The 15,560-nt window shown below is 37.8% G+C and overlaps 1 pseudogene; it reads left to right on the plus strand.

Annotated features, from left to right (window-relative positions):
* The first annotated feature begins 259 nt into the window (after positions 1-259).
* Positions 260-14,112, plus strand: LOC104215155 (uncharacterized; annotated as a pseudogene).
* Positions 14,113-15,560: the final 1,448 nt, after the last annotated feature.

Genomic DNA, 15,560 nt, shown 5'->3' on the forward strand with positions numbered 1-15,560 from the left:
GATTGATTTGAGGGGCACAACTTAGACTTTTAATATCCTGCTTGGGTTTGATTCCTAGTCTAACATTTGTTCAAAATCCAGTGTCGTCCTCATAATTCACATAGTTAGTATACTCTCCTACCATACTAGTTTGCTAATTACTCTAGCATTGAACAGGCAAAATAATGCTCTTATTAGTAGACAGTACTTTAAGATAGAGATAACCTTCCTCTCCAAATTCTTGACCATTTTGTTTTGCTTTAATTTGCAGCTCACAGAAATGGATATTGGATTAGCAGTTGGGGGTGCATTGCTTTCTTCAGTTCTGAATGTTCTCTTCGATAGGCTTGCTCCTCTGGGCGAGCTGCTGAAGATGTTTCAGAGGGACAAGCATGATGTTCGATTATTAAAGAAGTTGAGAATTACCTTGCTTGGTCTTCAGGCTGTTTTATGTGATGCAGAGAATAAGAAGGCATCAAATCTATACGTGAGCCGGTGGCTTAATGAGCTTCAAGATGCTGTGGACAATGCTGAAAACTTAATGGAAGAAATCAATTATGAAGTTCTGAGAGTTAAGGTGGAAGGTCAGCATCAAAATCTTGCAGAAACAAGCAACCAACAGGTAAGTGACCTCAACTTATGTTTGAGTGATGAACTTTTTCTTAACATGAAGGAGAAGTTGGAAGACACCATAGAAACATTGGAGTTGGAAAAGCAAATTGGTCGCCTTGACCTAAAGGCATATCTTGACTCGAGTAAACAAGGAACTAGAAAACTTTCAACTTCTGTGGTTGATGAATCTGATATTTTTGGTGGGCAGAATGAAATAAAGGAATTGGTTGACTGCTTATTATCTGTTGATGCAAACGGAAAAAATTTGACTGTAATTCCTATAGTTGGAATGGCTGGGGTTGGCAAGACAACACTTGCTAAAACTGTTTACAATTATGAGAATAAGGTGAAAGACCATTTTAATTTGAAAGCTTGGATCTGTGTGTGTGAACCATATGATGCTTTCAGAATAACAAAAGGGTTACTTCAAGAAATTGGCTCATTTGACTCTATGGTTGATAACAATCTTAATCAGTTTCAAATAAAATTGAAGGAAAGCTTAAAGGGAAAAAAGTTTCTTATTGTTTTAGATGATGTGTGGAATGACAACTCTAATGAGTGTAATGATTTGAGAAATCTTTTTGTACAAGGGGAGGTAGGAAGTAATATCATCATGACGACACGTAAAGAAAATATAGCCTTGATGATGGGAAGCAGTCCAATTAGAGTTGGGATTCTGTCTAGTGAAGCCTCTTGGAATTTATTCGAAAAACATGCATTTGAAAGCAGGGATCCTGAGGAATATGCAAAACTTAAAGAGCTTGGGAAACAAATTGTTGGCAAGTGTAGAGGATTGCCTTTGTCTTTAAAGACACTTGCTGGCCTTTTACGCTCCAAAACAGAGGTTGATGAGTGGAGACACATTTGGAGAAGTGAAATTTGGGAGCTTCCAAGTCGTCCAAATGACATTTTACCAGCCTTAATATTGAGCTATGATGATATTCCTGCACATTTGAAGCGATGCTTTGCCTATTGTGCAATATTTCCCAAAGATTATCCATTTTGCAAAGAACAAGTCGTTCAATTATGGATTGCTAATGGTCTTGTACAGCCGCTGCAACAAGATGCCACAATTGAAGATTCAGGCAAGCAATACTTTCTCGAGTTGCAATCAAGATCATTGTTCGAAAGGGTCTGAGGGTCTTCTAAAAGGAATGCATAGGAATTCTTAATACATTACCTTGTCAATGATTTGGCCCAAATTGCATCTTCAAAACTATGCATTAATTTGCAAGATAACAAAGAATCTCACATGTTGGAAAAATGTCGGCACCTATCATATTCAGTGAGATATGGTGACTTTGAGAAAGTGAAACTTGTTGGGCACATGCCCATGTTGTCCAGCCAAAGGCCCAATGGCCTAATCCTATTCTCTTTTGGTTTTCATTCCTATTTGGAATTGGATTCGATTTATTCCTATTTTGAGTGGGTTTTTGGCTTTAAGAGAAAGCACCACTCATGATCTATAAATAAGACAACCTTGGGGAATTATTCTATGCTCATTGATACAAGTCTTTGAAAGACTTAAGTACATAAGAGTGGTTTTTGAGAGAGCTTTCATCAAGAGAGAAGAGAGAAGAAAAATATTTGTTTTGCTGCAGATTTTTATTCCAAACAGCCAATATTCAAATCACGTTTTCGATTCGTTAACCGTTGGATTGGGCTGAAATTATTACTTAGTGTTCGTAACATCTTGGTCTTAGATTTGAACAGTGGAGATCGGATTTGGAGGCTCGTAGCATCTGATTTCGAGCCTTGAACAGCAGCTTCATTTTTATGGATTCTCCTCTTTCGTCAATTGATTAGTTATTGCTCTTGTTGCTATTGTTGCTCCGGGTTTAGCACTTGTTGTGTAGCCAATTTGGAGAACTTTTGTAACCCTCTTATTATTATAGTGCAGCTTTTTGGATCTTTGTGATCCCGTGGTTTTTACCTTCGCTTTGAAGGGTTTTTCACGTTAAAATTTGGTGTTCTTTATCTTCTTTATTTTCGGGTTTGCCTCTTCCTCGACATAACAGTGGTATCACAGCCTTGGTTATTTATCCGGGTTGTTACGGAATGGAGGCGAATATGAGCAGCATGGTATGTTTAAATTGGAGAAATTATAATGTTTGGAGAAGCAAGATGAAAGACTTGTTGTTCGTGAAGAAGATGCATCTACCCGTTTTTTCAGCTCATAAACCGGAGAGTATATCCGATGAAGATTGGGATTTTGAGAACCAACAAGTATGTGGATATATAAGACAATGGGTTGAAGATAATGTTCGCAACCATATTGTGAACGAGATACATGCGAGATCATTGCGGGAAAAGCTAGAGACTCTTTATGCTTCAAAAATCAAGAACAACAAATTGTTTCTGCTAAAGCAGTTGATGACCTTTAAATACAAGGAAGGAAGCCCTATCCTTGATCACATAAATGATTTCCTGGGCGTCCTTGATCAGCTATCTGGAATGGGAGTTAATTTCGATGATGAGATACAAGGACTTTGGCTTCTTAATACTCTGCCAGACTCTTGGGAAACTCTTCGTGTTTCTTTGACAAATTAAGCTTTTGGAGGTAAGGTGACCATGGAATATGCCAAGAGTGGTGTGTTGAACGAGGAAGTAAGGAGAAAATCTCAGTGTTCGTCCTCACAAGCATATATCTTGGTTATAGAAGATCGGGGGAGGGGGGATAGAACAAGAGGCTCAAGGAATACATGTAAAAGTAGAAGTAAGTCAAGGTCCAAATACTATAATATTATATGCAACCACTGTGGCAAGAAAGGACATATCAAAAAGTTTTGCCGCAAGTTGACTCAAGACACTAGAGATGGAAAGAAAGCTGAAAATAACGAGAACAATGTTGTTGTTATTGTTCGAGATGACCTTTTTATTTATGATGAAAATGTCATCAATTTGGTATCCCATGAGACGAGCTGGATAGTAGATTCTGGAGCTACCTCACATGTCACACCAAGAAAAGATTTTTTCTCATCTTATACTCATGTTGATTCTGGAGTGTTAAAGATGGCAATGCCAGTGAAGTTAAGGTGTTTGGTGTTGGCCCAGTTTGTTTGAAAACTAATAATGGTTCAACATTAGTTCTTCAAGATGTCAAGCATGCTCCAGACTTTCCTTTCAATTTGATCTCCGCATGAAGACTAGACGATAAAGGTTACCATAATGCTTTCTTTAATGGCCAATAGAAGAGCACTAAGGGCTTGTTAGTAGTGGCTCGATGAGTCAAGTCTGTTAAATTATATGTGACACAAAGCTCTATTTTTAATGACTCCATAAATCTGGTGGAAAGTGATACTTTATCAGAATTGTGGCACCGAAGACTGAGTCATATGAGCGAGAGGGGGATTACGTGTTTGGCTAAGAAAAATTTACTTTCTGGAGTGAAAAGCAAAAGGTGTATCCATTGTTTAGCTGGCAAACAGAAAAGGGTTTCCTTTCATAGCCATCCTCCCTTAAGAAAGCCCGATTTATTGGAGCTAGTACACTCTGATTTGTGTGGTCCTTTTAAAGTAAAGTAAAAAGGTGGTGCATATTACTTTGTGACCTTCAATGATTATCATTCTTGTAAGCTCTGGGTGTATCCTTTGAAATTTAAAGATCAAGCACTTAGCGTGTTTAAGGAATTTCATGCCTTAGCTAAGAGACAAGCGGGGAAGAAATTAAAATGTATTCGCACTGACAATGGTGGTGAATATTGTGGTCCCTTTGATAACTATTGCAAGGAAAAAGAAATTCGTCATCAGAAAACTCCGCCCAAGACACCTCAATTGAATGGTTTGGCAGAGAGGATGAATAGAACTCTAGCTGAGAGAGTTAGATGCTTACTTTTAGAGGCTAAACTTCCAAATACATTTTGGGCGGAAGCACTTAACACTGTTGCCTATGTTATCAATTTGTCTGATGCAGTTGCTTTGGATGGTGATGTCCCAGATAGAGTTTGGTTTGCCAAAGATGTATCTTATGATCACCTGAGAGTTTTTGGATGTAAAGCTTGTGTGCATGTTCCTAAAGATGAGAGATTGAAACTGGATGTCAAAACTAAGCAGTGCATCTTTATCGGTTATGGTCAAGATGAGTTTGGGTATTGTTTTTATGATCCAGTTGACAATAAACTTATTAGAAGTCGTGATGCAATATTCTTTGAAAACCAAACTATTGAAGATATTGACAAAGCTGAGAAGATAGATTCTCAGCGTAGTGGGAGCTTAGTTGATATTGATCCAGTTTCAATTGCTAAGGCACCTATTGCACATGAAGGAACCCAAGACAATGATGGAGATAGTGATCAAGATCAAAGTGATCATCATGGTGTAGAAGTTATGGATGCTCCAGTTGATGAAGTTGTGGTTGATCAGCAACCAATTCCTGCACAGGTAACTACTTCGAATGCCCTAGAAACCTCTCTTAGAAGGTCAACAAGGGAGAAGCAAAAGTCCATGCGCTATCCTCCTGATGAGTATGTACTTTTGACTAACATGGGAGAACCTAAGAATTATGATGAAGCCATGCAAGATACTCACAAAGATCAGTGGATCGAAGCGATGGAAGATGAGATGAAGTCGCTCCATGAGAATGGCATATATGAGTTAGTGAAGACGAAAGGTAAGAAAGCTTTATCTAACAAATGGATATTCAGAGTAAAGTAAGATAACCATACCTATGCGCCTAGATACAAGGTGAGGTTAGTTGTTAAAGGTTTTGGCCAGAAGAAGGGAGTTGACTTTGATGAAATTTTCTCCCCTGTTGTGAAGATGTCTTCTATTCATATGGTTCTAGGCTTAGCTGCAAGTCTAGATTTAGAAGTTGAGCAGATGGATGTCAAGATTGCTTTTCTTCATGGTGAGTTAGATGAGGTGATTTATATGGAGCAGCATGAGGACTTCGTAGTTAAGCTTGCAGATAAGCATGCGTTTTGTAGAAAATTGGCAGGCATGAAGCCTGTCAATACTTCCTCTACTTGAAGACACATTTGGCCCCTTGGCTGGAGGGGGAGTTTATTGGGCACATGCCCATGTTGTCCAGCCAAAGGCCCAATGGCCTAATCCTATTCTCTTTTGGTTTCCATTCCTATTTGGAATTGAATTCGGTTTATTCCTATTTTGAGTGGGTTTTGGCTTTAAAAGAAAGCACCACTCATGATCTATAAATAAGACAACCTTGGAAAATTATTCTATGCTCTGATGGTAAGCAACCTCCACTTCCAACCAAGAGGTTGTAAGTTCGAGTCTCCCCAAGAGCAAGGTGGAAAGTTCTTGGAGGGAAGAATACTGAGGGTCTATTTGGAAACAACCTCTCGACCTCAGGGTAGGGGTAAGGTCTGTGTACACACTACCCTCCCAGACCCCACTAAGTGGGATTATACTGGGTTGTTGTTATTGTTGTTGTTATTGTTCTTATTGATACAAGTATTTAAAAGACTTAAGCACATAAGAGTGGTTTTTGAGAGAGCTTTCGTCAAGAGAGAAGAGAGAAGAAAAATATTTGTTTTGCTGTAGATTTTTATCCCAACTAGACAACATTCAAATCACGTTTTCAATTTGTTAACCGTTAGATCGGGCTGAGAATTTTACTGAGTGTTCGTAATATCTTGGTCTTGGATTTGAACGGTGGAGATCAGATTTGAAAGCTCGTAGCATCTGATTTAGAGCCTCGAACAGCAGCTTCATTTTTGTGGATTCTCCTCTTTCTTCAATTAATTTGTTATTGCTCTTGTTGCTATTGTTGCTCCGTGTTTGGCACTTGGAGAACTTTTGTAACCCTCTTATTATTATAGTGGATCTTTTTGGATCTTTTTGATCCTGTGGTTTTTACCTTGGATTTGAAGGATTTTCCACGTTAAAATTTGGTGTTCTTTATCTTCTTTATTTTCGGGTTTGCCTCTTCCTCGACATAACAGTGGTATCAAAGCCTTAGTTATTTATTCGTGTTGTTACGAAATGTAGGCGAATATGAGCAGGATGGTATGTTTAAATGGGAGAAATTATAATGTTTGGAGAAGCAAGATGAAAGACTTGTTATTCGTGAAGAAGATGCATCTACCCGTTTTTTCAGCTCATAATCCTGAGAGTATATCCGATGAAGATTGGGATTTTGAGAACCAACAATATGTGGATATATACGACAATGGGTTGAAGATACCATATTGTGAACGACATACATGCGAGATCATTGTGGGAAAAGCTGGAGACTTTTTATGCTTCAAAAACCAGGAACAGCAAATTGTTTCTGCTAAAGCAATTGATGACCTTTAAATACAAGGAAGGCAGCCCTATCCTTGATCACATAAATGATTTCCTGGGCGTCCTTGATCAGCTATCTGGAATGGGAGTTAATTTCGATGATGAGATACAAGGACTTTGGCTTCTTAATACTCTGCCAGACTCTTGGGAAACTCTTCGTGTTTCATTGACAAATTCAGCTCCTAGAGGTAAGGTGACCATGGAATATGCCAAGAGTGGTGTGTGGAACGAGGAAGTAAGGAGAAAATCTCAGGATTCGTCCTCACAAGCAGATATCTTGGTTATAGAAGACCAGGGGAGAGATAGAATAAGAGGCTGAAGGAATAGAGGTAAAAGTAGAAGTAAGTCAAGGTCCAAATACTATAATATTATATGCAACCACTATGGCAAGAAAGGACACATCAAAAGGTTTTGCTGTAAGTTGAATCAAGACACTAGAGAAGGAAAGAAAGCTGAAAATAATGAGAACAATGTTGCTGCTATTGTTCGAGATGACCTTCTTTTTGTTTATGATGAAAACATCATAAATTTGGTATCCCATGAGACGAGCTGGATAGTAGATTCTGGAGCTACCTCACATGTCACACCAACAAAAAAAAATCTTATCTTATACTCATGTTGATTCTGGAGTGTTAAAGATGGGCAATGCCAGTGAAGTTAAGGTGTTTGGTGTTGGCACAGTTTGTTTGAAAACTAATAATGGTTCAACGTTAGTTCTTCAAGATGTAAAGCATGCTCCAAACTTTCCATTCAATTTGATCTTCGCAGGAAGATTAGACGATGAAGGTTACCATAATGCCCTCTTTAATGGCCAATGGAAGCTCACTAAGGGCTTGTTAGTAGTGGTCGAGGAGTTAAGTCTGGTCAATTATATGTGACACAAAGCTCTATTTTTAATGACTCCATAAATCTGGTAAAAAGTGATACTTTATCAGAATTGTGGCATTGAAGACTATGTCATATGAGCGAGAGGGGGATTACGTGTTTGGCTAAGAAAAATTTGCTTTCTGGAGTGAAACAAGCAAAGCTGAAAAGGTGTATCCATTGTTTAGCTGGCAAACAGAAAAGGGTTTTCTTTCATAGCCATCCTCCCTTAAGAAAGCCCGATTTATTGGAGTTAGTACACTCTGATTTGTGTGGTCCTTTTAAAGTAAAGTCAAAAGGTGGTGCACATTACTTTGTGACCTTCATTGATGATCATTCTCGTAAGCTCTGGGTGTATCCTTTGAAATCTAAAGATCAAGCACTTAGCGTGTTTAAGGAATTTCAGGCCTTAGCTGAGAGACAAACGGGGAAGAAATTAAAATGTATTCGCACTGACAATGGTGGTGAATATTGTGGTCCCTTTGATAACTATTGCAAGGAAAAAGAAATTCATCATCAGAAAACTCCGCCCAAGACACCTCAATTGAATGGTTTGGCAGAGAGGATGAATAGAACTCTAGCTGAGAGAGTTAGATGCTTACTTTCAGAGGCTAAACTTCCAAATACATTTTGGGCGGAAGCACTTAACACTGTTACCTATGTTATCAATTTGTCTCCTGCAGTTGCTTTGGATGGTGATGTCCCAGACAGAGTTTGGTTTGCCAAAGATGTATCTTATGATCACTTGAGAGTTTTTGGATGTAAAGCTTGTGTGCATGTTCCTAAAGATGAGAGATCGAAACTCGATGTCAAAACAAATCAGTGCATCTTTATCGGTTATGGTCAAGATGAGTTTGGGTATTGTTTTTATGATCCAATTGATAATAAACTTATTAGAAGTCGTGATGCAATATTCTTTGAAAACCAAACTATTGAAGATATTGACAAAGCTGAGAAGATAGATTCTCAGCGTAGTGGGAGCTTAGTTGATATTGATCCAGTTTCAATTGCTAAGGCACCTATTGCACATGAAGTAACCCAAGACAATGATGGAGATAGTGATCAAGATCAAAGTGATCATCATGGTGTAGATGTTATGGATGCTCTAGTTGATGAAGTTGTGGTTGATCAGCAACCAATTCCTGCACATGTAACTACTTCAAATGCTCCAGAAACCTCTCTTAGAAGGTCTACAAGGGAGAAGCAAAAATCCATGCACTATCCTCCTGATGAGTATGTACTTTTGACTGACATGGGAGAACCTGAGAATTATGATGAAGTCATGCAAGATACTCACAAAGATCAGTGGATCGAAGCGATGGAAGATGAGATGAAGTCACTCCATGAGAATGGCATATATGAGTTAGTGAAATTGACGAAAGGTAAAAAAGCTTTATCTAACAAATGGATATTCAGAATAAAGTAAGATAACCATACCTCTACGCCAAGATACAAGGCGAGGTTAGTTGTTAAAGGTTTTGGCGAGAAGAAGGGAGTTGACTTTGATGAAATTTTCTCCCTTGTTGTGAAGATGTCTTTTATTCATGTGGTTCTAGGCTTAGCTGCAAGTCTAGATTTAGAAGTTGAGCAGATGGATGTCAAGATTGCTTTTTTTTTTATGGTGAGTTAGATGAGGTGATTTATATGGAGCAGCATGAGGACTTCGTAGTTAAGCTTGCAGATAAGCATGCGTTTTGCAGAAAATTGGCAGGCATGAAGCGTGCCAATAGTTCCTCTACTTGAAGACACATTTGGCCCCTTGGCTGGAGGGGGAGTTTGTTGGGCACATGCCCATGTTGTCCAGCCAAAGGCCCAATGGCCTAATCCTATTCTCTTTTGGTTTTCATTCCTATTTGGAACTGAATTCGGTTTATTCCTATTTTGAGTGGGTTTTGGCTTTAAGAGAAAGCACCACTCATGATCTATAAATAAGACAACCTTGGAGAATTATTCTATGCTCATTGATACAAGTCTTTGAAAGACTTAAGCACATAAGACTGATTTTTGAGAGAGCTTTCGTCAAGAGAGAAGAGAGAAGAAAAATATTTCTTTTGCTGCAGATTTTTATTCCGACCAGCCAACATTCAAATCACGTTTTCGATTTGTTAACCGTTAGATCGGGCTGAAATTTTTACTGAGTGTTCGTAACATCTTGTCTTGGATTTGAATGGTGAAGATCGAATTTGGAGTCTCGTAGCATCTGATTTCGAGCCTCGAACAACAGCTTCGTTTTTGTGGATTCTCCTCTTTCTTCAATTGATTAGTTATTGCTCTTGTTGTTATTGTTGCTCCGTGTTTGGCACTTGTTGTGTAGCCAATTTGGAGAACTTTTGTAACCCTCTTATTATTATAGTGGAGCTTTTTGGATCTTTGTGATCCCGTGGTTTTTACCTTCGGTTCAAAAGGTTTTTCACGTTAAAATTTGGTGTTCTTTATCTTCTTTATTTTCGGGTTTGCCTCTTCCTCAACATAACAGTCCTCTACAAATTGGAGCAGCTGAGGACATTGCTTCCAATGCGCATCCGGCTCGATAGTTTATTTTCTCTAAGCAAGAGAGTGCTGCATAACATCTTACCAAGTCTAACATCCTTAAGGGCACTATCATTGTCTCGTTATCAGATCAAGGAGTTGCCAAAGGTCTTGTTTATCAAATTAAAACTGCTAAGATTTTTGGACCTTTCTTAGACAGAGATAAAACAGTTACCGGCTTCAGTTTGTTTATTGTATAAACTAGAGACGCTTATCTTGTCATCTTGTCATAATCTTGAGGAGTTACCGCTGCATATGGAAAATTTGATCAACTTGCGTCACCTTGACATTAGCCGCACTTCTCGCTTGAAGATGCCACTACATCCTAGCAATTTGAAAAGCCTTCATATGTTATCGGGAGCTAATGTTCTTCTAGGTGGTTGCAATGGTTCGAGAATCGGAGATTTGAGCGAACTACACAACTTGTATGGATCTCTATCAATTCTAGAGTTGCAAAATGTGGTTGATAGAAGGGAAGCTCTGAAGGAAAACTTGAGGGAGAAGGAACATGTTGAAAATTTATTACTGGAGTGGGGTGGAAGCATTGCTGACAATTCGCAAATTGAAAGAGACATACTTGATGAGCTACAACCGAATACAGACATAAAGGAACTTGAGATCAACAGATATAGAGGAACAAAATTTCCAAAATGGCTGGCTGATCATTCGTTTCTTAAACTGGCGGGATTGTCTCTTAGCAACTGCAGATACTGTTATTCCTTGCCAGCATTAGGACAACTTCCTTCTTTGAAATTCCTTACCATCACAAGAATGCATCTAAGATCAGAGGTGACCGAAGAATTCTATGGTAGTCCTTCTTCAATAAAACCTTTCAACTCTCTTGAAAGGCTTGAATTTGCTGGGATGCTGGAGTGGAAGCAGTGGCATATACTTGGGAATGGGGAGTTCCCTACATTTCAAGATCTTTCAATTATCAGTTGCCCCAAGTTGATTGGAAAGTTGCCTGAAAATCTTTGTTCTTTGACAGGATTGAAAATTTCAAGAGGTCCTGAACTCATTTTGGAGACACCTATCTAACTTTCAAGTTTAAAAGAGTTTAAAGTTGATGGTTCTCCTAAGGTTGGAGTTCTTTTTAATCATGCTGAACTGTTTACTTACCAACTTCAGGCAATGATGCAGATTGTTTAATTATATATTAGTGATTGTAACACGGGTACTGCCTTTCCTATTAGGAGTCTGCCAAATACCTTGAAAGAAATAAACATATTACATTGTGGGAAATTGAAACCGGAGTCATCAGTTAGTGAGATGATTCTAGTAGAAGCAACATGTTTCTCGAGAGATTGGTACTAAATGGATGTGATTCTATGGAAGATATATCAACTGAGTTGTTCCCCAGAACACGCTCTTTGTCTATAGATGGTTGCCGCGGCTTTAGGAGGCTTTTGATTCCCACTGAGACTGAAATTCTAGGTATTTTTGGTTGTGAGAATCTTAAAACACTTTCGGTGGCATGCAGGACACAGACAATGTCGTTGCGTGAATTGTATATAGTTGACTGCGGGAAGCTGAAGTCGCTGCCAGAAAGTATGCAGGAAATTGGAGGGTTGCCCTTCAATTTAGAACTCCTTGAGATCGATAATTGTAAGAAGTTGGTGAATGGCCTAAAGAAGTGGCGTTTACAGAGACTTCCCTGTCTTACAGATTTGCGCATCAAACATGATGGCAGTGATGAAGAGATTCTTACTGATCAAAATTGGGAGATGCCTTGCTTAATTCGATACAGATCCAATCTGAAAACATTAAGCAGCCAAGTTTTCAAAAGCCTCACCTCTCTTGAAGGTCTATCTGTTGGTTATTTACCTCAAGTTTGGTCACTGCTCGAAGAAGGGCTTCCCCCGTCTCTTTCTGAGCTAATATTATTTGAACATCATGAGCTCCATTCACTACTGATGGAAAGTCTTCGGCGCCTCCCCAAGCTTCGAAGTTTACGTATCCACGAGTGCCATCAACTCCAATCTCTTACAGAATCAGCGCTGCCATCTTCGCTCACTGAGCTGACTATCTTCGGTTGCCCTAATCTCCAATCTCTTCCAGTAAAAGGAATCCCTTCTTCCCTTTCCAAACTATCTATATCCTGTTGCCCATTGGTAAAACAACATCTAGAATTTGAGAAGGGGGATTACTGGCCAAGTATTGCTCATATTTCCAAAATATATATCGATGGAGAATACCTTTAATAATTAAAACGAATGGTGCTCTAACAGATGTGAGTTATTCTTTTTTTTTTCAGTAGCTTTTCATTTTTCTGTTTGATTGCTTTTAATTCTTCTTGTTTATTAAGTATTGTTGAGCAGTATGGAACATCTATTGCCACCATAAAGCCGAGAAAGCATATTTATCATGAACATACGTAGCTATGTCAGTCGGATATGCATAGTCTTTGTTAAACCAGTCTTGCTTGAAGATTTTCAGTTCATGTATTGCCTGAGGTTTCATATATCTCAATAGCAATCTATGTAATCTTGTTTTCTTTTTTGCAGTGAGTGAGCAAGGAGGAGGAGCCTCCTTAAATGCAGAAGTCCAGTACAAGTCAAAGGTGTATTACTTTGTTTGTTAATGGTAATATTTCATAGTTATTACAAAAAAAGAAAACAAAAATCTGAAGTTTGTTTCTCAAATAATTATCCTCTGGAAGCTTCAGCACCATATAATATTGTTATGAATGAGTCTTTTTTTTATAGGCAAGAGTGATGCAATTTATCAGCCCTTTGATCTGATGGTGTCATAGTTGAAAGGATATCTATCTTGGGATTTTCTGAGGTAATACTGCTTCCTTTCAAATTTATTTTCCATTCTATATATGCTTTTGTGTGCAATCTTTCAGGCAGTGTATGGTCCTGTAATTACAAATTTACGTGCTGTTTCAAAATGGTGAGGATGGAAATGACATTTGATGCCTTGAAGCTAATCATTTTTCTTCTACAGGAGGTTGATTGGAATGATATTATCAGTGGCGGCTCAACCCTAAAGCCACTAAAGCAGTGGCTTTAGGCCCCCAAAATATTAAGGCCCCAAATTTACTCAAACTATATATATAGTATAGATGATTATGTATTTATTATTAGTGATAAATAAAATAGTTTTAATCCTTTGTTGTCAATTTTTAAAGTTTATACCAAAAAATTATAGATTATTAAATTTGCATTTACTTCCTAATTTTTATTATTCTTTTTTGTTACCTCACGCATGGTGGATGGGCTCAACTTCTTAATTTGTCTAACTCACTTCAACTTGAATCAATTTTGTTTATAACTATGATTTTGTAGAATCTCCTTCTATTCTTTAAGTGCTTTTTAGACAATTTTTCAATCTTAAGCTAATGAAATTATCAAAGGATTAGATATATATGAAAAAGCATTTCTTAACATCGAATGTCTTTTAAGGCCTCATTTTAAATTTTTGCTTTAGGCCACATGCAGTGTTGAGCCGCCTCTGGACATTATCCCTCAAGTTTCATCTCAAAGGCATGCATTTTATTCCTCTTGGAATGTCGAGCTCCAATAATAAGGAAAAGTTTTGATGGTCTCTTTGCTCAAATTAAGAAAGAGAAAAGCTGTTGGAAAATCAGTGGCAGCTAGCATCTTTGGTCATTCTTTCTTTGATCATTTGTCCGGCTACGTCCCATTCTATTTTGTATAATGAATTCTAATTGTAGACTGCTCTCCACTGACACTGTGCTCAACTTCAGCAGCCGAGCATTATGTTATTCTGCGGACATGCTATGCACCTAACTAGTTGTAAATTAGGCCTTTTCTACTCTGATTCAATCTTTTGGCCTATAGAAAGTTAAAAGACAATTATTCGTCGTCTGTGTTGAAACTGTTTGATCTTTGTGTTAAATCAAACTTGTAAGAGAGAATGTTTCCCTAAGCATGATAGCCGAATACTGTATTACAGATAACAGATTGCATTATATGATAATTTCGCACTACATTTTGGTCTATGAAGGTCTTAACTAGTTGTGAATTAGTAAATCCACCGCCGTGCCAATTTTCTACATGATAGTTGTTATTTTGAACACTCACATGACACCAGCGAGGTGTATCGAAAATTTGAGATTACCCACTATATCATTTTGTCCTTTCAAAAAAAAAATGAAATCCCATCTAATAAAAAAATACATAAAATGATATCATCACACACTAAAACGAACTAAAGTTGTTTTCACTTCATGAATTGGGGTGGTGTTAAATGGCCCCAAACAAAGACACTTGATAAAGTTGTACTCTGGAGAAGACTCGCCAGAGTCCTCTTGACTTAGCAAGAAATTGAGGACAAAAATACTTTAAGATCTTCAAGTCTTGGAATTTTACGGTCATCATCTTTTTAGACAATATATTCTTCAACTACAGTTCTAGATGCTATATATCCTGGCCAAATAACAAGCTATAGGCAAACAACTATTTGATACACACTTTCAATTCCTAGTAAAACTTTGCACATCATGAAGGTGTTAGCAAAAAAATTCTGTTTTTTCTTGTTTTTCACTTTGAGAATCACCAAGTTTAGTGTCAGTGTAGGAATTTGCAGAGAAAATGAGCAACAAGCATTGGAGAGTCTGAAAATAGAAGCATATGATCCCAGAGATCTTCTCTCTTCTTGGATTGTTGGAAAAGATTGTTGCAAATGGCTTTAGGGTTGTGAATCCAGAGAACACCTATTCTAACGTTGGCTTGCCTAGCAAGTGGAATGTTAGGCGACATCACGATCCCGACGGTGGGAATTCCGGGTCGTGACATATCGTACATTGTAATATAGTGTTATGTTAGATTAATAATAAACGAAACTATTATCCAAAATCTATAAAATAGGAGAAATTTCAAGAAGAAGCTTGTCTCAGCTTCCTGAATAGTAGTAATCAATTGAATCTTGTACTGTTATCAAATTCCTACAACATAGAAGAAAATAGAAAAGTTGTATTAACAGTCCAAAGTATAAGCATAACGTCACACTCAGATATAACACAACCGCGAACCTATCTTACTATGACTAAAATATCAGTTCTGATAGTTAAGAGCATTGGGCGATGAAAATGACTAGTGCTCTTTCTTCCCTTATATTTTGCTGATAGTCGAGGTATTTGTCAATTCGATAAAGAATGTTAGCACAACTTTTACTTTTACCAACTGAGCTAACAGCTATAATAGCTTACATATTGTTACCAAAATCCTGACAAAGAAAGAAAAAAATGCCAAGTTGATACCCGAAAATCATACATAATAACATATATAGTGCTGATGTTTTTAGGTGTTAAATTATTGGGAGGCAATTTTTTATTATTTTTGATAGATAAGAAACAAACTTTTT

This window comes from Nicotiana sylvestris, chromosome 9, assembly GCF_000393655.2.
Source record: "Nicotiana sylvestris chromosome 9, ASM39365v2, whole genome shotgun sequence".
NCBI lineage: Eukaryota > Viridiplantae > Streptophyta > Magnoliopsida > Solanales > Solanaceae > Nicotiana > Nicotiana sylvestris.